The following is a 25,042-nucleotide window of genomic DNA, read 5'->3' as shown; positions in this document are numbered from 1 at the left end:
TCTGAATTAATTAATTCAGAACACTTGGGGCCCCACTTATCTAAAAAAGTGAGAAGTTCCTGGTATCACTGCCAAAACTCTGTTTGAGAAGAAGGCAGGTGTATTAGTTTCCTAGGGTTACCATAACAAAGTACCACAGGCTGGGTGGATTAAAACAACAGACGTTTATCTCTCACAGTTTCGGAGGCTAGAAATGCAAATTTGGGTTGTGAGCAGAGCAATTCTCTGTCTCTCTCTGTCTCTGTCACTCTCTCTCTCTCTCTCAAGGCTCTAGGGGAAGGTCCTTCCTTTCCTCTCCTAGCTTCTGGTGGTTCCTGGTAATCCTTGGTGTTCTTTGGCTTGTAGACACATCACTCCAATCTTCCTTTGTCATTACATGGCCATCTTCTCTCTGCCTTTCTGTGTATCTTCTTCTTTTTTTATAAGGATGCCAGTCATGTAGGATTAGGACTCATCCTAGTCCAGTATAAACTCATGTTAACTGATAACATCTTCAAAGAGCCTATCTCTAAACAAGCTCGTGTCTCCAAGTACCAGGGGTTAGGATGTCAACATATCTTCTAAGGGGACACGATTCAATCCACAACAGCAGGGAAAACAGGGCTGAAATCACAATATTAGAAAATCCTTTTGCTAGTTACTAAGGGGCGGTGTTTCTAATTTCACTCTGTCATCACTTCTCTTCCGTGCAGGTGTGTGCTTGCACATGCTTGGGAGAACATGTGCCTCCAAACATGGCCTACTTGGGCCTCAGCATGGATTTCCCTATACAAACAGTGTTTTGAAAATATTAAGGTTGAGTATGGCCAAAATAGAAACATTAATACATTTCAGGTAACATGAGTCAATTAGGCAACTTTGAGCTGCCTTATGACTGTCTTCACCTCTAAGAGCCTGCTTTTATAAGACACCTGACAAGGTGAGGTCTACTTATCATTAAAGGAAGTGCGAAATATCAGCCAAGTAGGATTTCCTGAGACACCAAATATCTAAAAAGTAACCTAGTTGTTAAATCACTGAGTTCCAAATACAAGCTACACCTGAGTGAACACAGCAACAAAACAGCAAAGAAAAACAAATACAGTGTGGGTAAGGATATGGGGATAGTGGCTGCACTAGTTTCATATGGTTGTGTAACACATCACCCTGAAACTTTAAATAAACATTATCTTCTACAGTTTCTTTGGAGGAACCTGGGAGCAGCTTGGCTGGGTGGTTCTGGGTGATGGTCTCTCGTGAAGTTGCAATCAAGATGTTAGCAGCCAAGGCTGCTGATTAAGGCTGGAGAATCTACTTCCAAGATGGCTCACTCACATTGCTGGCACACTGCCAGGAAGCCTCTATTCCTTGCCACATGAACCTCTCCAGAGGGTTGCTTGAGTGTCTGTACAACACGGCAGCTGGCTTCCCCCAGGGCTAGTGTTCCAAGAGTAGATGGAAGCTGCGATGTCGTATGATTTAGCCTCAGATATCATACTCCATCATTCCTATAGTATTCTGTTGGTTACATAGGTCAGCTCTATTCATTTGGGAAAAGACTACACAAAGGAATATCAGGAGTCAAGGTCATTGGAACTACCTTGGGGCTTGGCTACCACAGTGGCCGTTACAGGTATTATGATAACCTTGCGAACTCACCTGTTTGATAACGTTACCCAAAAGAGGGGTTTGTTGGTTTCATCAATGGCGTCAGCTCCCCTTTCTCTCCTCTTCTCAAAGTGGACAGATCATCAACGTCATTTCTTGGAACAAAGGGGACAGTGAAGATGAAAATAAGGAACTGACTCTCCTGATACCAAATTTCATGATCCCCACACTTGGTAGTTTACAGTTTCTTTCTCCATGGCTAGAAATTTTCTCCATAGCTGGTGTTCCAGTTATCTACTCTCTCCACGTGGTGTGTCATTTTTCAACGCTTCCCCATGTAGCTTGAGTGCTTCACAGCATAGTGGTCTCAGGGTAGTCACATTTCTTACATGGTAGTTGCTTCCAAGAGACACAAAATGGAAGCTACCAGTCTTAAGTTCTGAGTTTAAAAACGGGCACACTGTTACTTCTGCCATATTCTATTGGTCAAAGCAGTCACAAACCTGCCTAGATTCAAGTGGAGGAGACATAGACTTCATCCCTCTACAGGAAAAGTGTCAAAAAGTTGTAACTATCTTTACTCCCCAAAACTTGGGAGCTTGAATCAATTGCCTGCTGGCCTGAGGCAATGGGACTACTGGAATATTGGATTTTACACAGATATCCCTGAGCCACCAGTAGTTTTCTGCTCCTAGCAGAGTGTCTTCCATACTGTGGGTAGAAGGCAGAGACTGGCCTGAAGCCCACAAGTTCATTCATTTATTCAACAAATATTTTATAAGCATCTTCTGTATGCTAACCACTATTCTATATCATATCAGTGAATAAGATACAAATTGGATTATATCGGTGAATGAAATAAAAATTCCTATCCTCATGAAGCTTACGTTCTAGTGGAAAACAGATGCAGAAATGGCATAAAACAATAACTTTCATTATCAGGTGCTTGCTACCCACCAGGCATTTTGCTTAGCACTTCACTGTACGTTATTTAATTTAATCCTCACAGGAACTCCCAAAGGAAGCATTGCTCCTATCTGCACATCTAGTAAACAGCCAAGCAGAGGGAACCAGAGTCTGTGTTCTTAATCGCCATGCTTCTCCAACTCCCTCATGATAGATAATTTTCTAAAACTACAAGAAAGCACAGGATAAAAATGTTTATATAGGGCCCAGGTTAAAATAGAGATCTGAACAGTAACACTAATCAACATCTGCAAAGAAATTATCCATTTACAAAGCACTTTCATTTACCCTACCACAGCCATTCCATGGAAGAAAAGCCTGGCAAACTACTTCTGAAAATCAGCCAATGAAAAGGGATCACCATGAGTCAGCTGCCTACTCAACGGCAGGTGGTTACGACAACCATTTCATGAGGTACGGGGTTTCCTTCTCTTTGCAGATGAGAAAATAGAGATGCAGGGAGTTACAGTGACTTTGTCAGCATCTGGCCTGCACCTTCAACAGTTTTGTCCAGATGTGGAAACTTGGGAATAAGCATGACCATAGGAAGGCATGGAGGACTATTTACAATCTAGAAGGAAGTCTGCATAGCTTAATACAATTGTTCTCCTTGTGTTGATACAGGAAGTTAAGTATCATGTCTCTCAAAACCATCCCAACTGCTCTCACAGGTTGACACTGGAAGAGTAATGAGCAAAATGGGAGCATGTTGGAGAACGATTCTTACCTCCCACTGACCTGTATTTCCCTTTTCCTCAAAATAGATATATAACACCTTAATCCAGGCTTGGGCCATCCCTAGGCCAGCATCACTGCAATCTGTTCTGTGGGAGAGAACAAGGCTTTACCATTGTAAAATAAAGATTTCCATCTTGATGTTCCCATGACAAATAGCCCCACCATTAGACCAGGTGGCAGCCTCCTTCTAGACTCTGAGCTCCTGGAGAACAGAGGCCAGATCTCATCCATCTTCATGTCACCAATAATTAGTTCAGACCTTGACATATAGTAAGTGCTCGATAAATTTTTGTTGAATTGAATTAAATCCTACTCAGCCCCAACATGTTAAGAGAAAATTTTAAGGTCATTTATGAGATCAAAGATCTAAGAGTAGATGACAATAGCTTAATAAAATATTGACATGTTTGTAGTCACCAACATTAAAACATAAAAACACAAGTCTATAGATTTCTGAATGCCATATAAGCTGTGTCAATTCTAAAAGGGGTTATTTTTAATAAACTATTTATTTTAGAAAGGTTTTAGATTTATGGAAAAAGTCTAAACATAGAACAGAGAGTTCCTATATACGTCAAACCCAGTTTCTTCTATTATTAGCGTCTTTTTTTAATATTAGTATGGTACGTTTGTCACATTTAATAAATCACTATTGATGCATTAACAACCAGTTTAAAAGACTATCATTCAAATTTACGCACCAACCACTAAGGCCAAAGATGAAGAAATGGAAGATTTTTACCAACTTCTGCAGTATGAAATTGATCAAACATGCAATTATGATGCACTGATAATTACTAGTGATTGGAATGCAATAGTCGGAAACAAAGAAAAAGGATCAGTAGTTTAAAAATATGGCCTTGGTGATAGAAACGATGCTAGAGATCCTATGATAGAATTTTGCAAGACCAACGATTTATTCATTGCAAATACCTTTTTTCAACAACATAAACAAAGACTATATGGGAGGACCTCCCCGAATGGAATACCCAGGAATCAAATTGACCGCATCTGTGGGAAGATACAATGGAAAAGCTCAATATCATCAGTCAGAACAAGGCCAGGGGCCAACTGTGGAACAGACCATCAATTGCTCATATGCAAGTTCAAGTTGAAGCTGAAGAAAATTAGAACAAGTCCAAGAGAGCCAAACTATGACCTTCAATATATTCCACCTAAATTTAGAGATCATCTCAAGAATAGATTTGACACATTGAACACTAATGACTGAAGACCAGACAAGTTGTGGAACGATATCAAGGACATCACACATGAAGAAAGCAAGGGGTCATTAAAAAGACATGAAAGAAAGGAAAGGCCAAAATGGATGTCAGAAGAGACTCTAAAACTTGCTCTTGAACTTCGAGCAGCTAAAGCGAATGGGAGAAATAATGAAGTAAAAGAGCTGAACAGAAGATTTCAAAGGGCGGCTCAAGAAGACCAAGTGAAGTATTAAAATGACATGTGCAAAGACCTGAAGTTAGAAAACCGAAAGAAAAGAACACACTTGGCATTTCTCAAGCTGAAAGAACTGAGGGAAAATTCAAGCCTCGAGTTGCAATTTTGATGGATTCTATGGGCAAAATACTGAACGACGCAGGAAGCGTCAAAAGAAAATGGAAGGAATACACAGAATCACTGTACCAAAAATGGTTGACATTCACCCATTTCAGGAGGTAGCATATAATCAAGAACTGTTGGTATTGAAGGAAGAAGTCCAAGCTGCACTGAAGACATTAGCGAAAAACAAGGCTCCAGGAATCAATGGAATAACAATCGAGATGTTTCAACAAAGGGATGCAGCGCTGGAAGTACTCACTCATCTATGCCAAGAAATTTGGGAGACAGCTACCTGGCCAACTGACTGGAAGAGATCCATATTTATGTCTATTCCAAAGAAAGGTGATCCAACTGAATGCAGAAATTATCAAACAATTTCATTAGTATCACACACAAGTAAAATTTTGCTGAAAAACATTCAAAAGCACTTACAGCAGTACATCGACAGGGAACTGCCAGAAATTCAAGCCAGATTCAGAAGAGGATGTGGAACCAGAGATATAATTGCTGATGTCAGATGGATCCTGGCTGAAACCAGAGAATACCAGAAAAATGTTTACCTGTGTTTTATTCACTATGCAAAGGCATTCAACTGTGTGGATCATAACAAATTATGGGTAACATCGCAAAGGGTGGGAATTTCAGAACACTTAATTGTGCTCATGAGAAACCTGTACATAGATCAAGAGGCAGTTGTTCAAACACAAGGGGATACTGTGTGGTTTGAAGTCAGGAAAGGTGTGCATCAGGGTTGTATACTTTCACCATACTTATTCAATCTGTATGCTGAGCAAATAATCCAAGAAGCTGGACTCATTAACAATCTGCAATGTGCAGATGACACAACCTTGCTTGCTGAAAAGGAAGAGGACTTGAAGCACTTACTGGTGAAGATCAAAGACTACAGCCTTCAGTATGGATTGAAGGAAAACAAAAATCCTCATAACTGGACCGATAAGCAACATCATGATAGATGGAGAAAATATTGAAGTTGTCAAGGATTTTATTTTACTTAGATCCATGATCAGCCCCGTGGAAACAGCAGTCAAGAAATCAAAGGCATATTCCATTGGGCAAATCTGCTGCAAAAGACCTCTTTCAAGTGTTAAAAAACATAGATGTCATTTTGCTTTAAAGGTGCACCTAACCCAAGCCATAGTATTTTCAATTGCCTCATATGCATGTAAAAGCTGGACAATGAATAAGAAAAACAGAAGAAGAATTAACCTCTTTGAGTTATGGTGTTGGTGAATATTGAATATACCATGGACTGCCAGAAGAACGAACAAATGTCTCTTAGAAGAAGTACAGCCGGAATGCTTCTTAGCAGCAAGGATGGCAAGACTTCATCTCACATACATTGGACACGTTATCAGGAAGGACCAGTCCCTGGAGAAGGACAGGACTCTTGGTAAAGTAGAGGGTCCTCGAAAAAGAGGAAGACCCTCAATGAGATGAATTGACACAGTGGATGCAACAGTGGGCTCAAACAGCAAGAATTGTGAGGATGGTGCAGGACTAGGCAGTGTTTCGTTTTGTTGTACACAGGGCAGCTATGTGTCGGAACCGACTCAACGGCACCTAATAACAACAGCAATATTGATTCACTGGATCCCTGGTGGTACAGTCGTTAAGAGCTCGGCTGCTAACCAAAATTTTTGGCAGTTTGAATCCACCAACTACTCCTTGGAAACAGTGTGGGGCAGTTCTACTCTGTCCCATAGATTCGTTATGAGTCAGAATCGACTTGATGGCAATGGGTTTGGTTTGGTTTTTTCGGTATTGATTCATTATTAACTAGAGTCCCTGGGTGGCACAAACTATTAAGCATTTGCCTACTAGCCAAAAAATTGGCAGTTCGGACCCACCCAGAGGCATTTGGGAAGACAGGCCCGGCGATCTGTTTCCAAAAGGTCACAGCCTTGAAAACCCTATGGAGCAGTTCTACTGTGTGTGCATGGGGTCATCATGAGCCGGAATCAACGTGAGTTCTACTAACAGCAACAAGGTATTTTATTCAGATTTCTTTAGGTTTTACCTACTGTCCTTTTTCTGTTTCAGGATCCTTTCTAGGGTGCCACATCATATTTAGGTACTATGACTCTTTAGGCACCTCTTGGTTGTGACAATTTCTCAGACTTTTGTTTTTGATGACCTTGACGGTTTTGGGGAGTAATGGTCAGGCATTTTGTAGGATGCCCTCAATTGAGATTTGTCTGACGTCTCTCTCTCATGATTAGAATGGGGCTATGTGTTTTGGGAAGACCACAGAGGTAAAGTGCCATTTTCTTCACAGCATATGAAGGGTATATACTATCAACATGACTTATCACTGTTGATGTTGACCTTGATCACCTGGCTGAGGTTAACGTTTGGTTTCTTCACTATAAAGTTATTCCTTTTTTTCTCCTTAAAGGGCTTTTTTTTGCCAGCTTTGTTAAGATATAACTTACATACAATAAAATGGGTTCACCCATTTAAGCGTACAATCTGACAAATACACTCACCAGTGGTTTTCAGCTAGAGATGATTTTGCCCCCCTGGGAAAATTTGAAAGTGATTGTTGACATTTTTGGTTGTCACAACTGAGGGAAGGGGGATGCTACCTGCATCTAGAGCATAGATGCCAGAGATGCTGTTATATATCCTATAATACACAGGACAGCCACCCCATGACAAAGGATTATTCAGTCCAAAATGTTAATCATGCTGAGGTTGAAAAACCCCAACATACACTTATGTAACCATTACCCCAAATCAAGACATGACAGTACCCTAAAAGTCCTTTGTGCTTCTTTGCAGCTCATCCCTTTACTACCTGCCTCTGGCAACCACTATTCTGAAGGTTTTCCATCATGGAGTGGTTTTGCCCAGTTTTGAACTTCATATAAATGGAATTATGCTGTATTTCTTCTTTTGTCTATGGCTTCTCTTGCTCAGCACAACGTTGTTGAGACTCATCCATATTGTACTCATCAGTAGTTTGTTCCTTTTCACTGAATAGTATTCTATCGTATGGCTACACCATATTTTATTAAAAGACATTTGGGTTGGTCCTAGTTTGGGGATGTTATGAATAAAGTTTCTATGAAAACTAAGTACTAGTCTTTATCTGGTACACAGTTTTGTCTGTTTTTAGTTTCCTTGGGTGAATACCTAGGAATAAAATTGCTAGGTCATATGGTAAAAATAAAATAAAATAATAAAATTGCTAGGTCATATGGTAAATATATGTTTAACTCAAAGGGCCTATATTTTTAAAATAAAAAAAGACAAAATAAAAGATTCTTTATCTTATTTTTTGGGCTACATGGAATCTCTCACTTATTCCACTTTCTTTTCTTTGTTTTGAATTAGCAAGACAGTGATGTCAGAGGCATCCCCTTCCACTCCTTCCATCCTCACATAGAACTCCTTGGAACAGGTGATCAGACCTCATCTGTTCCCTTCTCTCGTGCACTTTGCCAAGCAAAAGTTGGTATCTCTTAACTTCAGAACCAGAAACATCTGTGTCTCTGGGTCTTTGGTAATATGTGTTTGATTTTTTTTTTTTTTAGAAGATGTTTATAGAAAATGGCCTGCGGTATTGGCAGTTGTGAGAACAGATCTAACTTCTGCTTGGAACTGCTATAAATTTTTAAAACAAACCAAACCCTAACATCACAATATGGCTATGTAAGGTACCTCTAAGCCAAATCCATTAGATTGAGAATGAAATATTTATGATGATCTGAGTGAGACGATGACAAAGAAAGAACTTTAGATTTTCCTTAAAGTTGTACCACTAACACTTTGAACATTTACTTCCCCACGATGAGTTTCTATTTAACCTTTGATTTAAATAGGAGTTTAAAATGACCATTAAGGAATAAAAAGCTTACAAAATTCATAAAAAGAAAATAAAATCTTATCAAGTTTAAAAGACTTATTTTACTTAAGAAGCATTCTAAACCCATGTTTGAGATAGAGAAAATGATTCCTTAGCCTTAAAATTTATTTATAATTTACATTTTGAACTGATCTTTTTCCATAGAAGCTAGTAAATGACATGCCCCAAATTTTAGAAATTTTAAAAAGAGCACTGGTAAAGTTATTAATTTTCTGGTCAAATTTAAGAATTTAAATAGGGATAATGAAGAACTCGGTGTAATAAAAGGAAAAAAGATCTTGAAGCAGAGAGGCCTACATCCTAGTCTTGTCTTTATCACAAACTAGTTTATGGGAAACATACTAGATGATCCTTCAGGTTCATTCCAGCTCTAACCTTTCACGAATTCCACTGTCTGGTTTTCAACACAGACATTAATAATAGACTATATACATTGGTATAAGCAATCTTTTCATTAGAGTGTTTTAACTCATTTCAAAGTGATCCGGGGTGGGGGGCATTATCTTAGAAGCATTCGTTAAATTCTTTCCTTATATTGAGTTATTATTACTGACTTAGGAAATTTATAATACTGAAATGCCTTCATTAATTTTTTTTAGTTACAACCTGCTGAAGATTTAGCATTGCCTTTTACATCTTTATTTTCAGGTAGATTTATGTACCCCTGTTGTAAGGTTAAGTGTTCATATGACACTTTAATGTTTACTAAGTGGTTAAGTATCATACGCAAGTTAATTCTCATGAGAGACTTTTTAAAGTCAGCCTGGGTTATTTAAATGGAAAGAAATTGCTTTGGGAAGAAAGTATGTACAAATGGAGTTAAGTTTAGAGTGAATATATGCCTTCTTATTCTGAAACCATCATGAGAAGCTGAGAGGGGAACAAGTATTGCCAGAGCAAGCTTATAGCAGAGCACTCACTTCTCTTCTTAGGGATAAATAAGGTCATCTCTTTAGGTCATTCCTTTTCTGCATAGTCAGGATTATCATTTTTGCCATTTCTCAAGACACCACATTACTCATTTGATATCCGGGTTTTTTGTATTTGGCACATCTCCTCTTGCACAATATCCCTCAGTGAGATGCAGCCCTTATTCAGGTGATCATTTTAAGGTCGTAAAATCATCTGCTTTTCAGCTAGGGACATACCAATTGGAGGGGACATTTCTGATGTTCACTTAATAAGATGAACCTCAGAAACTCTCTTGGTGTGAAGGTTTTTGTAAGAGCCCCAATTCACCCTAGGAACAGAAGCAAATAAACAATAAGGTCATCTGAAAATCATATTTGCTGTGAAAATGAAACCTTGACTTTTTTTACTTACGTAATTAAAATACCAGGTTCAAATATCACAGTGGCTTACTTTTCTGCATCTTAACTTGCATGATTTGAAAACATAAGACACTGTCTTTTCAAGTAAAATGAAATTAATATAATAGCTTCAAGCATGTGTGAATGAACTATGTATTGAAAGCCACGATGTCCAGAATAGTAGAGATCATTATATTGTCAAAAAGGCCAAAATAAATAAATTGTCCTGCCATTGACATAAAGGTTCCATTATCACTTGAGTCAAGGAGTAAAATGTAACCAAAGGGCTTCTTTCTGATACAACAGTGAAGCACATGGTGTTGTGAACTCTCAGGATGAGGTATCCATCAATGCATAGAGTCATAGACTCATCTTGAAAAGGAAATTTCTGCCATAAATAAGAACATTTTAGATAAGATTATGTTCCCGATTGAAAGAACAAATGGTTTCTTCTGGCAAAATGCTAAATCAACAAATGTAGACAATTATTTTACACTTGATACAATCATCAGATCTCCGTAACTTCGTACAGTGATGTGCTCCCATATGAGAAGAATCAATAGTGAGAAATTAACCCTTATCTAGAAAAGGCTATAATTCCTACTGGGTGTTATAGAATTAGGTCATCTTTACAGAACTACGAACACATCTTGGGAGAAGGAATTAGCTTACTGAGGTGGAAATGCGTTTGAGCCTACAAAATATGTACATCAAAACTTTTATTTCTACCTTTCTGAGAAGCATCTGCCAGGGGAAAAATGCTGAGATTGACTCTCTCCCTCCATTCTCATAGATCTTGGCTCCGACCTTGCATGTGGACTCCCACACTCTTCTCAACATCAGGTTTTCCTGTCCAGGTGTGTCATGCTCCCCATTGTCCCCTTGCCATCATCAGAGCTGCCTTCCACACTAGTTGTTCCATCTCATCTTCTTTGGCTCCATTTCCCAATGATTCAGGATCCAAGCCCCTATCTTCTACCTCACCTCTCCAAATCTCCCTGAGCTCTCTCTCAACCTTCTAAGAACCCTCTCTATAAACTTTTACTGCCAACCTCATTCCAACAGTCACCTTGCCCTCAAAGACTTCTCCTATCCCTTGCCCTTCTCTCTGACTCTATCCCTGAGCTTTTCTCCCCCTTGAATGCAAACACTGCGTAAAATGCAAACTCCTCCTTGCAACTTTACCAGAAGAATGGAATGATAGTGCCCTGTTCTCCATTACCACTGCCTGCATAGTTCCCCTTTTGCTACATACCCAACATACATTTAAATGTTTTGCCGCATGTCCAAATCATTATTGGCTGAGAAATTTGGAACAGTCTCCACCTCACAGCGTTCCATATCTAAAAGATCCTTACCCCTGCCCCCTGCCCTGCACCAGTCTTCCCCAACAGAGGCATTTGCATGCTAAATTTTGATATCAGCCAGAAAGTTTAGAGCAAATCATTTGTGTTCACTAGAGTCTGATTATTGTGTATTGGATTTCTTAACAGAGAAATCACAGGAGCCTCGTGCTTACACATTTCTTGTGGAACAGAACGGGAAACTATGCAACCACATGCCCCCTCTCCAAAAGGAACTCTGGTTTGTACCAAGCTAGAACACCGCTTCTTGGTAACTGTGATGGTTAATGTTATATGTCAACTTGGCTTGGCTATGATTCTCAGTGGTTTGGCAGACACTGTGTGACCACCTTCCACTTTGTGATCTGCTATGAGCAGCCAATTAGTTAAAAGGGGAATTTCCTTAGGGGTGGGGCCTGCCTCCAGTATATAAATCGGTGTTCTGGCAAAGCTCACTCTCTTTCTCGACCCTGCAGTCTTCTTGTAGCCTGACCTCTGGTTCTTGGGACATAAGCCTGCAGAAGTCTCTGGCTTGCTGTCTGACCTGCAGATTTTGGATTGCCAACCCCGGCAACCCCATGAGCCAGCAGAGGCCTCCAGCCTGTCGCCCGACATGCAAATTTTGAGTTTGTAAGCCCCTGTAACCATGTGAGCCAGCAAAGGTCTTCAACGTGCTGCCTGACGCGTGGATGTGGGACTTGCCAGCCCCCACAATTGTGTGAGCCATTTCCTCACAATCGTGTGAGCCATTTCCTTGAAGTAAATTTCTCTCTGTGTATATCTATATATGTTTCACTGAATTTGCTCCTCTAGAGAATCCAGAGTAGCACAGTAGCTGAGAAGTTGGCATACATAGGGGGCTTCCCCCACACTTCAACCCGTGTGCCACACCACTGCAGTGCCACGCGCTGCATCACTCCGTCACTCAGGAGCATTCACGTGTTAGCTATCTCCCCACTAAGTAAAATTCATCTTCCTTTGGCTATTTGGCTGCCCTGGGTTTGAGAGGGGTTTTTCATGTACACTAACAAATATATTTTTTTAAATTACACAAACCAATAACTTTTAAAAGAGATTATAAAAAAAATAAAATTACTCATGTTACTCAGTCAGAGATGACCAGTAACTGGAGGATATTGTTGTTGTTAGTTGCCATCGAGTTGGCTTCAACTCATGGCAATCACATGTACAATAGAACAAACTGTCGCCTGGTCCTGTGCCATCTACAGGATTGTTGATATGCTTGAGTCCGTTGTTGTAACCTCTGTATATTTTGAGTGCTTACCAACCTACAGGGCTCATCTTCTAGCACTATGTCAGACAACTTTCTGTTGTGATCTGTGGGGTTTTCATTGGCTAATTTTTGGAAGTAAATCACCAGGCCTTTCTTCTTGGTCTGTATTAGTTGGAATCTCCACTGAAACCTGTCTACTATGTGTTACCCTGCATACTATTTGAAATAGCAGTGGCATAGCTTCCAGCATCACAGAAACACGCAAACCACCACAGTACAACAAACTGACATTTGTGTTCGCTAGAGTCTAACAGATGGGTGGTAGGGCATATTGAATCTCCCTAAAGACTTTTTTCTATGGGATATATTATAATATGCATATTTCACCCTCTTGTTTTTAAGAGGTATGTATGAACATCTCAAATTCTAGGAAATGCCATTCTGGTTTTTAATTTTTTAGACTCCTGCAACCCTTCAATTCTGCTAGTGTATTCAAGTAGATAAATTTATATATGCTTTCTTACCACTAAAATGTTACATCTCAGAAAACATATTCTTGTAATTTATCATAACTTTAAGCCCTTTCTACTCTCTGTAGCAAAGTTTCATTCACACTTGGGTCTCTACACAAAAATTGCCCTTGATAATATCACATGTGGGCCAAAAAGCACTACCAATGTCCTCTCTTGAAATGAAAATGAAAAAAGAAATGGGTAATGTGAAACTGAACGTGGACACATTTCACACACACACACACCCCCAGCAGAACACCTAGGTCTTATGCTAAATCACACACAGACCATTCTGAGCATTTACAGTTACAGAGGAAAGAGAAACAAGGGTAAACATCAACAATAAGACTCAAGCCTCAGTTTAGTCTTTGATTCATGAAGGGCCAGATTCCTGATTCTCGTGTTTATTTCTTCTTCTCTTTCCTACACACTTAGGGTTTCCATACCTTCTCTCCTACTCTGTCCTTCCTTCGTATTACTTCCCCGGTGTGGCTCAAAACCCAGGCTCTCTGCCACCACCCACCTCCACAATGAAGATGGGCAAGGTGGCATCAGGCTCTGTGGTCGTGCTGGCAGAGAATCTTGGTTCTGGTGAGATCAGCAACATATAAACCACGTGTCTGTGGCAAAGATTGCTAGCCACCTTCCCCAATATTCATTCTCTCCTTTTCACTTAGTAACACAACTCTTATTGGTAGCTGGGTGTGTTGCCCCTGAAATAAACAACTGCATTTTCCAGTCTTCCTAGAAATAAACATGGTCATGGTCATGTGAGTAAGTTATAACCAAAGAAACACACACAGAATTATATGTGAAAGGGCTGGGATTGCTGCTTATAAAGGAACTGACTCAGCTAAGAGTGATCATTTATTACTCTTCTGTTTCTTTTTGCCTGCCTTCCTGCTGTCAGCCTGAAATATGAACAGGAAATCCAGAGCTTTAGCAGCCACCTTGGGCTATGAAGTATCCTTAAAGAAGGAAGTCACATGCTCAGTCTATGGAAGCAAAAATATATGAGTCTGGGGCTTGATGACACACCACGGGGATCAATAGCATCCCTGGACACATTCACATCTCCTTTATGCATGCAAGAAAAATTTTCCAATCTTGTTTAAATCTTTGCCATTTCAGGGTTTTCTATTATATCAATATTTGGGGAAAGAGCATTCCAAAAGAGAGAACGGCTAGAGCAAAGGCGCCAAGGCTGGAGTGTATCTGGCAAATTTAAGGAGCATGAAGGAGGCTGGTATGTTTGGAACAGAGTGAACAAGGGGAAGAGTGTGAGACGAGGTCCAAGTGGTACTGGAAACCATTCCATGCAGTCTCCTGAAGGCCTTTGGAAAGACATTGGCTTTTACACGGAGAAATATGAGGAGTCATCGTAGGGTTTGGATCAGAGGAGCGTCATGATCTGAACTCTGTTTTAATAAGATACTTTGATTACTGTAGACAGGGAAGGGTACATACAGAAAGACCTGTTAGGAAGCTGTAGGAATAATCCAGGCGGGATATCATGGTGGCTTGAACCAGCATGATAACCACCATAGTATCAGTGGAGATGGGGAGAAGCAGTCAGATTACGGACACTTTATGAAGGCAGAACCAACAGGATTCCCTGGTGGATTGGATGTGGGATGTGAGAGAAAAAAAAAAAGAGTCAAAGGTGTGTCCAAAGTTTTAGGCCTGAGTAACTAGAAGGATGGCGTTGTCATCAACTTAGAGGGGAAGGCTATGTAGAGCTAGCTGGCTTTGGGACAATGTCTAAAACTGAAATCATCTTTCCCACTAAAACCTGATCCCAGAGCCCCTGCATAAATCCATTATCCCTCTCATAATGTTTCTGGATTATTTGTCTACCTTTGGTCTTCCCCACTAGACTGCGAATTCCTGGCACCACATCTTAGTTCTTGAATTCATCTCCACTGTACCTTAACATGGAGCCCTGTTGGTGCAGTGGTTAAGAGCTATGGCTGTTAACCAAATGTTGGCAGTTCAAATCCACCAGCCACTCCTTGGAAACCCTATGGGGCAGTTCTAATGTGTCCCGTAGGGTCACTATGAGTCAGAATCGACTCTATGGCAACGGGTTTGGTTTTTGTTTTGTTTTGTTTTGTTTTTGTTTTCAGATACCTTAACACAAACTGAGGAAAGAAAGAAGGAAGGGAGGAAATGGGACTTTGATTCAGAACGTTGATCCTTCTGAGTTTGTGCTAAGCAGGTGTATACTATTAAAGAGTGTTTCTCCCTGATACTTCTTCCCCTCACAGGTCCCTTCCTGTTTATTCTACCTCCCCAAATCCCACTGGGGAGGGACAGAATGTCGAGACCTTTCCAGTTCCTTTAGCCACCTTCCCACTCCTTTAAAAATCTTTATGAGAGTTATTAACAAGAATCTAAAGCTTCTAGTGTAAACTCTCATCAGCGAGTATACTAATAAACAATGAAATAAATGAAGGAAGAAGCAAGGTCTGGAAAATCTACCGAGTAATTTTTTAAATAATCAGGCAGAATAATCCAGAATTGATTGCAGAGTCTTATAAAGCCTTAAAGTATAAATAGGTTGAAAGAAAAGACACTCCTTCCTCAAGAATGTCTTTTTTCTCCCTTCCTTGGCCCTCAAATTTAATTAACAATCTTTTTTTTTTTTAATGGTGCAAACAATAAGTCCCGGTAACACAGTGGTTAAAGGCTTGGCGGCTAACCAAAAGGTTGGTGGTTCAAATCCACCAGCCACTCTGCAGGAGAAAGATCTGACAGTCTGCTTCCATAAAAATTTACAGCCTTGGGAACCCTATGTGACAGTTCTACTCTGTCCTACAGGGTCACTATGAGTCAAAATGAACTCAATGGCAGTGAGTTTGGTTTTTTGGTGTGGCGCAAACAGTTAAGCACTCTAATACTAACCAAAAGTTCAAACCCATCAAGAGGCACCTCAGAAGAAAGGCCTGGTCATCTGCTTCCAAAAGGTCACAGCCTTGAAAACTCTATGGAGAGCAGTTTTACTCTGCACACCTGGGGTTGCCATGAGTCAGAATCAACTTAACGGCAACTGGTTTATTTTTGTTTTGGGGGGAGATCAAGCACCCACACCAAGATTTTACAGAGTATAATTTGATCTTTGAAATAACTTGAAGACACAGTTTTCCTTATAACAACTTCTTTAAGCCTTTATCTCAGTTTTTGTTGTTGTTGTTGTTTTGCTGTTGTTGTCATTAGCTGCTGTTGAATTGGCCCCTAACTCATGATGACCTCATGCACAATGGGATTGGACCATTGTGATCCATAGGGTTTTCATTGGCTGGTTTTTTGGTAGTAGATCACCAGGCCTTTCCTCCTAGTATTAGTCTGGAAGGTCCACTGAAACCTGTTCAGCATCATAGCAATAGACAAGCCTCCACCAACAGATGGGTGGTAGCTGCACTGAGGTGCACTGGCCTGGAATCAAACCTGGGTCTCCAGCATGGAAGGCAAGAATTTTACCACTGAACCATCACTGCCCCCAGTTCAGCATTAGTTAAGATTAAATTTCACTGTAAGCAACAGAAATAGCAGTAGCTTAGACAAGATAGAAGTTTATTTCTGGACCTTATAAACAAAGTCCAGATGTGGACCATCCATGATAATCAGAAATCCAGGTTCCTTCTCTCTTGCTGCTCTGGGTTTCTCAACACATTGCCTCTACCTCATCACCCAAGATGGCTGCTGGAGCTCCAGTCATCCCATAGCGTAAGGAGAACTCAAAATCCATTGTCATCTGGTTGATTCCAACTCATGGTGGCCCTATAGGACAGAGTAGAACTGTCCCATAGGGTTTCCAAGCATAAGGAGAAAGGAACAAAAATATTCTCTCACCTTTTCAGGACACCTCATGGAAGTCATAAGTGACTCTTCTGCCTGCAGGTCATTGGCTAAAACTTTGTCACATGGTTATTCATAGTTGCAAGGGAAGCCAGAAATTGTAGCTTTTATTTGGAGTGACCAATTTCTCAGCTAAAAAAAAAATGGAGGATAAGGAGAAAGAAGATATTGAGAAACAACAGTCTTTGACACATTTACTCATCTGTAAAGTGAGAATAATACTAGTACATACTTCATGGGGTCCTTGTGAGAAAAAAGTGAGGTAATGCATGAGGTTTACACCACTCATAGCAATAAAGCTATTAGGAAGGAAGTATATACAGTAAGTGTGCACTGAGTGGTAGTTTATTGCTATTACCATTAAGCATGAGTCATTAAGCCTGTGAGGTATTTTTCCCGTTTTACAAAAAAGGAAACTCAAGATTCTAGAAGCTAATTAACACCCCCAGGAAACACGGAATGAATTGACAGAACTGGGGTTCAAGTCCAGATATTTTTACTCCAAGTCATGTTTTCTTTCACTACTAGACACCATCTTTCCTTCTACCTCACCTTGCCACAAGCACCTTTCTTATTATGACCTTAATGTTGAGCAAGACAACATCTAGTACGTTTCTCTCCATTGAAAAACTTTTACACTCCATTTCAGTTCTGAGTTATCAACATTTAATGAGAGATACAAAAGCAAGGAAATGACTAAAACACAGGGGCTCAAAAGTAGAGTCAACCTTAATGATGTGGAGGGAGTCAAGCTTTTGGGACCTTCATTTGCTGATTTGGCACAACTCAAAATGAGAAGAAACAGCTGCAAACATCCACTAATAATCAAAACGTGGAATGTATGACGTACAAACCTAGGAAAATTGGAAGTTGTCAACAATGAAATGGAATGCATAAACATTGATATCCTAGACATTACTGAGCTGAAATGGACTGGAATTGGCCATTTTGAATCAGACAATCATATTGTCTACTATGCCGGGAATGACAACTTGAAAAGGAATGGCATTGCATTCATCATCAAAAAGAACATTTCAAGATCTATTCTGAAGTACAGCACTGTGATAGGATAATATCCATACATCTACAAGGAAGACCAATTAATATGACTATTATTCAAATTTATACACTAACCACTAAGGGCAGTCTGAAATTGATCGGCCATGCAATCAGGATGCATTGATAATTACTGGAGATTGAAATGCCAAAGTTGGAAACAAAGAAGAACAGTAGTTAGAAAATATGGTCTTGGTCTACTCTGACAGGGATCATAATAGAGGGTCCCAGACAGAGCTGGAGAAAAATGTAGAACAAAATTCCAACTCAAAATGAAAGACCAGACTTGCTGGCCTGACAGAGACTGGAGAAACCCTGAGAGTATGGCCCCCAGACACGCTTTCAGCTCAGTAATGAGGCCACTCCTGAGGTTCGCCCTTCAGTCAAAGACTGAACAGTCCCACGGAAAAAAACAAGACTAAAGGGCACACTAGCCCTGGGGCAGGGACTGGAAGGTAGGAGGAAACAGGACAGCGGATAACAGGGAACCTAGGGTTGAGAAGGGAAAGCTTTGACATGTCGTGGGGTTGTTAACCAATGTCACACAACAATGTGGGTACTGCTTGATGAGAAACTAGTTTGTTCTGTAAACCTTCATCTAAAGTTCGATAAACAAATAAATAAAAGAAAATATGATCTTGGTGATAGAAATGATGCCAGAAATCAAATGATAGAATTTTGCAAGACCAACGATTTACTCATTGCAAATAACCTTTTTCAACAACATAAATGGCGACTATACACATGGACCTCACCAGATGGAATACATAGGAATCAAATCGACTACATCTGTGGGAAAAGACAATGGAAACGCTCAATATCATCAGTCAGAACAAGGCCAGGGGCCAAATGCAGAACAGACCATCAATTGCTCATAAGCAAGTTCAAGCCGAAACTGAAGAAAATTAGAACAAGTCCACGAGAGCCAAAGTACGACCTTGAGTGTATCCCACCTGAATTTAGAGGCCATCTCAAGAATAGATTTGACGTGTTGAACACTAATGACCAAAGAACAGATGAGTTGTGCAAGGACATCATACATGAAGAAAGCAAGAGGTCATTAAAAAGAAAGAAAAAAACCAAAATGGATGTCAGAAGAGACTCTGAAACTTGCTCCTGAATGTCGAGTAGCTAAAGTGAAAGGAAGAAATGATGAAGTAAAAAAACCAAAGAGAAGATTTCAAAGGGCGAACAAAGTAAAGCATTATAATGACATGTGCAAAGACCTGGAGATGGAAAAGCAAAAGGGAAGAACATGCTCTGCATTTCTCAAGCTGAAAGTGCTGAAGAAAAAATTCAAGCCTCGAGTTGCAATAATGAAGGATTCCGTGGGGAAAATATTAAACCACTCAAGAAGGAACAAAAGAAGATGGAAGGAATACACAGTCACTATATCAGAAAGAATTGGTCGACGTTCAACCATTTCAGGAGGTAGCATATGATCAGGAACTGATGGTACCGAAGGAAGAAGTCCAAGCTCCACTGAAGGCATTGGCGAACAACAAGGCTCCAGGAATTGACAAAATACCAATTGAGATGTTGCAACAAATGGATGCTGTACTGGAAGTACTCACTTGTCTATGCCAAGAAATTTGGAAGACAGTTACCTGGTCAACTGATTGGAAGGGATCCATATTTATGCCTATTCCAAAGAAAGGTGATCCCACCGAATGTGGAAATTATAAAGGAATATCATTAATATCACACAAAAATAAAATTTTGCCAAAGATCATTCAAAAGTGGCTGCAGCAGTATATTGACAAGGAACTGCCATAAATTCAAGCAGGATTCAGAAGAGGACATGGCACCAGGGGTATCATTGCTGATGTTAGATGGATACTGGCTGAAAGCAGAGAATACCAGAAAGATATTTACTTGTGTTTTATTGACTATGCAAAGCCTTTCGACTGTGCGGATCATAACAAATTATGGATAACATTGCAAAGAGTGGGAATTCCAAAACACTTAATTTTGCTTGTGAGGAACCTGTACATAGATCAAGAGGCAGTCATTCAAACTGAACAAGGAGATACCGCGTGGTTTAAAGTCAGGAAAGGTGTGTGTCAGGGTTGTATCCTTTCACCATACCTATTCGATCTGTATGCTGAGCAAATAATCCAAGAAGCTGGACTATATGAAGAAGAACAGGACATCAGGATTGGAGGAAGATTCATTAACAACCTGCCATATGCAGATGCTATAACCTTGCTTGCTGAAAGTGAAGAAGACTTGAAGCACTTACTGATGAAGATCAAAGACCACAGCCTTCACTGTGGATTGCACCTCAACATAAAGAAAACAAAAATCCTCACAACTGGACCAATAAGCAACATCATGATAAACAGAGAAAAGTTTGAGGTTGTCAAGGATTTCATTTAACTTGGATCCACAATCAACACCCATGGAAGCAGTAGTCAGGAAATCAAAAGACACATTGCATTGGGCAAAGTGTTTAAAAGCAAAAATGTCACCTTGAAGACTAAGGTGTGCCTGACCCAAGCCATGGTGTTTTCAATTGCCTCATATGCATGTGAAAGCTGGACGACGAGTAAGGAAGACTAAAGAAGAATTGACACCTTTGAATTGTGGCGTTGGAGAAGAATATTGAACGTACCATGGACTGCCAAAAGAACGAACAAATCTGTCTTGGAAGTACAGCCTGAGCACTCCTTAGAACCAAGGATGGCGAGACTATATCTCACATACTTTGAACATGTCATCAGGAGGGATCAGTCCCTGGAGAAGGACATCGTGCTTGGTAAAGTGGAGGGTCATCAAAAAACAGGAAGACCCTAAATGAGATGGATTGACACACTGGCTGCAACAATGGGCTTAAGCATAACAATTGGAGGATGGCACAGGGCCGGGCAGTGTTTCATTCTGTTGTACATACGGTTGCTATGAGTTAGAACAGAATTGATGGCACCTAATTTTTTTTTTTTTTTAATAACAGCAACAACGACAAACACAACAATTGGATTCGGTGTCAAGAGTATATCACCTTTTTGTTTCCTATTAGGAATTACTCGTCTAAAGCTAGCCATACCTTACAGGCCAAGTGTATTAGTCTCGTATTGTTGTAAAAAAAAAAAAAATCCCACAATGCTTTTGGTTAAAACAACAGGAAGCTCTGCAGGTCAGTTCTCATAATTCCCGAGATAAGAAGTCTGAAACGGGTCTCACTGGGCTAAAATCAAGATGTCAGCAGGGCTGTGTTCCTTCTGGAGACTCACGGAAAGAATGTATTTCCTTACCTTTTCTATCTTCCAGAAGCTGCCCACATTCCTTGGCTCTTGGCCCCTTCCTCCATCTTCAAAGCCAATAATGATTGGTTGAGTCCTTCTCACACAGCATCACTCTGCCTCTGACCCTTCTGCCTCTCACTCCACTTTTAAGGACCCTTGTGATTACATTGGGCCTACTTGGATAGTCCAGAATCATCTCCCTATTTTAAGGTCAGCTGATTACCCCCTTAATTTTGTCTGTAACCTTAATCACCCCTTCTCATGTAACACATATACTCGCAGGCTCTGAAGATTAAGACGTGAACATCTGTGGGGGACCATTCTGTTTATCACACCGAGCTTCAACAGAACTATAAAATGCTACTAACAGTGTCTCTCCAATTACTCATCACTTCTAATTCTTATGTTTTCTATACCAGCCATCAGAAGAACGTTTCGAAAGCTTCTAGGCTTAGAATAAACAGTTACTTCGGGGTATGAGATGAAACAGATCCTATTCCACACATTAGGTGTCCCTGGGTGTCGCAAATGGTTAACGGTTCCACTACTAACCGAGTTTGGTGGTTTGAGTCCACCCAGAGGTGCCTCGAAAGAAAGGCCTGGAGATCACAGCCTTGAAAACCCTATGGAGTACAATTCTGCACTGCAACACATGGAGTCGCCATGAGTTGGGATCAACTCAAAGGCAACTGGTTTGGTTTAGTTTTGGTTATTTCATACATTATATTCTACTTTCAATTGAAATTTGGAACAAGGTCTCTGTTTCAGTTATCTATTGCTGTGTTACAAACCACTTAGTGCCTTAAAGGAATGACAATATTTATTTTGCACACAAGTCTGCCCTTTGGACAGGCCTTGTTGGTTACAGCTTGTCTCTCCCCTACTCGGCGTCAACTCGTGTAGCTAACTAAAATCATCTGAAGGCTAGCTTACTCACATGTTTGGTGGTTGATGCTGGCTGTTGGCTGGGACCTCAGTGGGGCTATGGACAGAATACCTACACGTGGTCTCTTCATGCGGGCTGAGCTTCCTCACAGCATGGTGGCCATGCAGAAGATGTATCACCTTTTATGGCCTGGCCACAGAAATGAAGGCCACATTCTTTTCATCAAGGCAGTTACAAAGTCCCACCTAAATTTAACGGTAGGGGATGGAGATTCCACCTCTTGAATGAGAGTGTCAAGGTTATGTATGGGAGGCACGTACGGCCAGAAATTTTAGAAAATACAACCCCCACACTCTCTGCCACTTTTCCATTTCCACTCTTCATTTTTAAGTCTCCTCTCCTTTCTTCCATTCTATTTGCCACTTTTCTGTAATTGCATCCCTTTTAGACTCCTTTTGCCCCCATCTGCTTCTACCTCAAAATGAGGCCAACCAAGGTGGCAACCAATAATTTCATAAGGTAGTGGAAAAGAACCATAACACGCTCTCGGAAGATCACCTAACTGCTGGAATCAAGGTTATTCAACAAGTTTAGGCCATCAAAAATGGCAATTTCATATGATTCAACCTGATTTTTGCTGCCTTTCTAGTCAGAGAAGGAGGATTTTTCCCCACTCCTCAGGTTTATAAGAGGTGGAAGTATCCTGAAACACACTTTGCCTTTCTCCACTACACCCCTTGCTCACGCAGATACAGGGGCGGTGGGGTGACATGTGATAAATTTGGAAAGACTAAACTCAGCAGGCTTGGCTTGGTGCCTCCCTTTTTCCACCAGGGGACAAACTGGAAGCAGGAAGCAAGCATTTTCCTCTGATCTCAAATCCACTAGAAAGAAAGGGCTGCTGGTTTCTAAGATTCCTCCCAGATCCCAACACCAGGGTTAATATCTAAACGTCTGTCACTTTCCCCCGGAACATTTAAGCTATAAAGGAGTTGTCGACAAGTACTTATCACAACAGAAACTAAATTATACTTCCCAAGCATCCGTGAGTTACAAGCTGCAATGTCAATTAGATGCCACAAAGCACTACACCTTGTTTTGAATGACTAAACTACACTAACTACACTGTTTGCATTCTACACACAGTTTGGCTGCTATGGGATGTATACATGTTCTTTCATAATGTATGTTTTATTTTTAAAAGGAGGACTAAGAATTAACAACATATGTGAACAACTAGAAAATTTAAATACCTTGATAAGAACCAGCAATGTGGTACTTTCGTTTTCATCCTTCCTGGACAACCAAACAGGAAATCTCCTCAATTAGATGTCTGCTAAGAAGAAAAAAAAATGCCATTATCCAAGGACACAGCAAGTTCTATCAGGTATTTCAACATGGTGGAGGAGTAGTCAGGTTTTAATTGGCCCTATTGAGCTCACCCACAAGCTACAACATTCTTTACCTCAGCAGTGTGGTATTCAGAAGGAGAAAAAAAAAAACTACAAAGTTGGTTTCTACCTTTGAAAACATCAAATGAATCAAGTCCAGTTTCATCCTGTTAACTGAATGCTCGTTGATAAAAGTCCACACATCAACACTGGTCAGATTGGTATTGAAAAGTAAAATTGCTTCTAGAGAATGCCCCACCCTCAACATTGTTTATTTAGCTATCAAAAATAAAGAACTTGGCTCTATGCTTTGCTTATATTTTCTCAGTCTTCTTATCTACAGTGTTAGAAAATACTTTCTCTAGACAGTCCATGGACTCCAAGGACAGAAAGTTATGTTCTATAACACTGCTCTTAACCAACTGATGTAGACATCCTCCAATCAAAATTCCTACCAGTTTGGGATTATTCAAGTTGGGTAAATTGGTAGATACGTTTTTTAAAGAGCTAGGCAAAGAGTTTTGAAAGACTAGAAAAAGACATAAAAAATACAAGAAAAAGAATGGGAAGGTATAAAAAATTTTCCTCTTAAAAATAGAGAATGCCAAAACAGGAAGGGCTGGTGAGATAGCTGTGGTTTTAGCAAGCCTTGCTTAGACAGATGCACAACACTTAGTTTTCTGCTTTAACTTCACCAAGAGTTTTGACAGCAAAAAGAAAACAGCAAACTCAATAAAGAGAATAAAAGAAAATTTGGGGAGATGAAATCTTCACAATTTTGGAGAAGACATATCTATTTGGGTCTAAAGTAGCTGCTTTTGTTATAATTGCAGCCATTCAGCAAGCAGCTGAAAAAACTCTGTGTACAGATGTGGTTTTCCTTAGCCAACCTTTCATTAATTAAATATCATTCTTAAATGGAGCAAGGAAGCTCCTAAGGAATGTATGCAATAGGGAGAAAAACCATAGAACCCTCTTTTGTTAACACTGGAAGAGATCTTGAAGCTTGAGCTGCTTTAACCTCTTATTTCCTTTCTGCAGGCTTCAAACCCTTTTTTTATCCTGAAACACAGGGGACCAGGACAACAGAACAAACGAGGCCCCCAGTCTATCTTCCTATGTGTGTTCGCATATGAACAACCCAGTCAGCACATCTAAGCCCCAACCACATCTCCCCATCAAGCCCCAGGCCAGCAGCCTGTCAACTATCGGGAGGATGAACCCAGGGCAGATGCCCATGAAGTCCCTGGAATGGGCTCAGGGCCATTTGGACAGGGACTTCTGGGGTCTTAGTTACCCAGAGTATGATCTAGAAGGGAGACAGAAGCTCTGGGCATTTCCTTAGCTCTGGGAACTCCTTGCTCCATGTGGAGTGACAAAGCCAGAGGCCAGTCAGAGTAGGGACTCTCTAAAGTGAGGGGCCCAGGGCAGAAGCCATAGTTGCATGAGTCAAAGGGTGGCACTGGC

Source organism: Loxodonta africana, chromosome X (assembly GCF_030014295.1).
Source record: "Loxodonta africana isolate mLoxAfr1 chromosome X, mLoxAfr1.hap2, whole genome shotgun sequence".
Taxonomy (NCBI): domain Eukaryota; kingdom Metazoa; phylum Chordata; class Mammalia; order Proboscidea; family Elephantidae; genus Loxodonta; species Loxodonta africana.
This window is presented reverse-complemented; position numbering follows the sequence as displayed.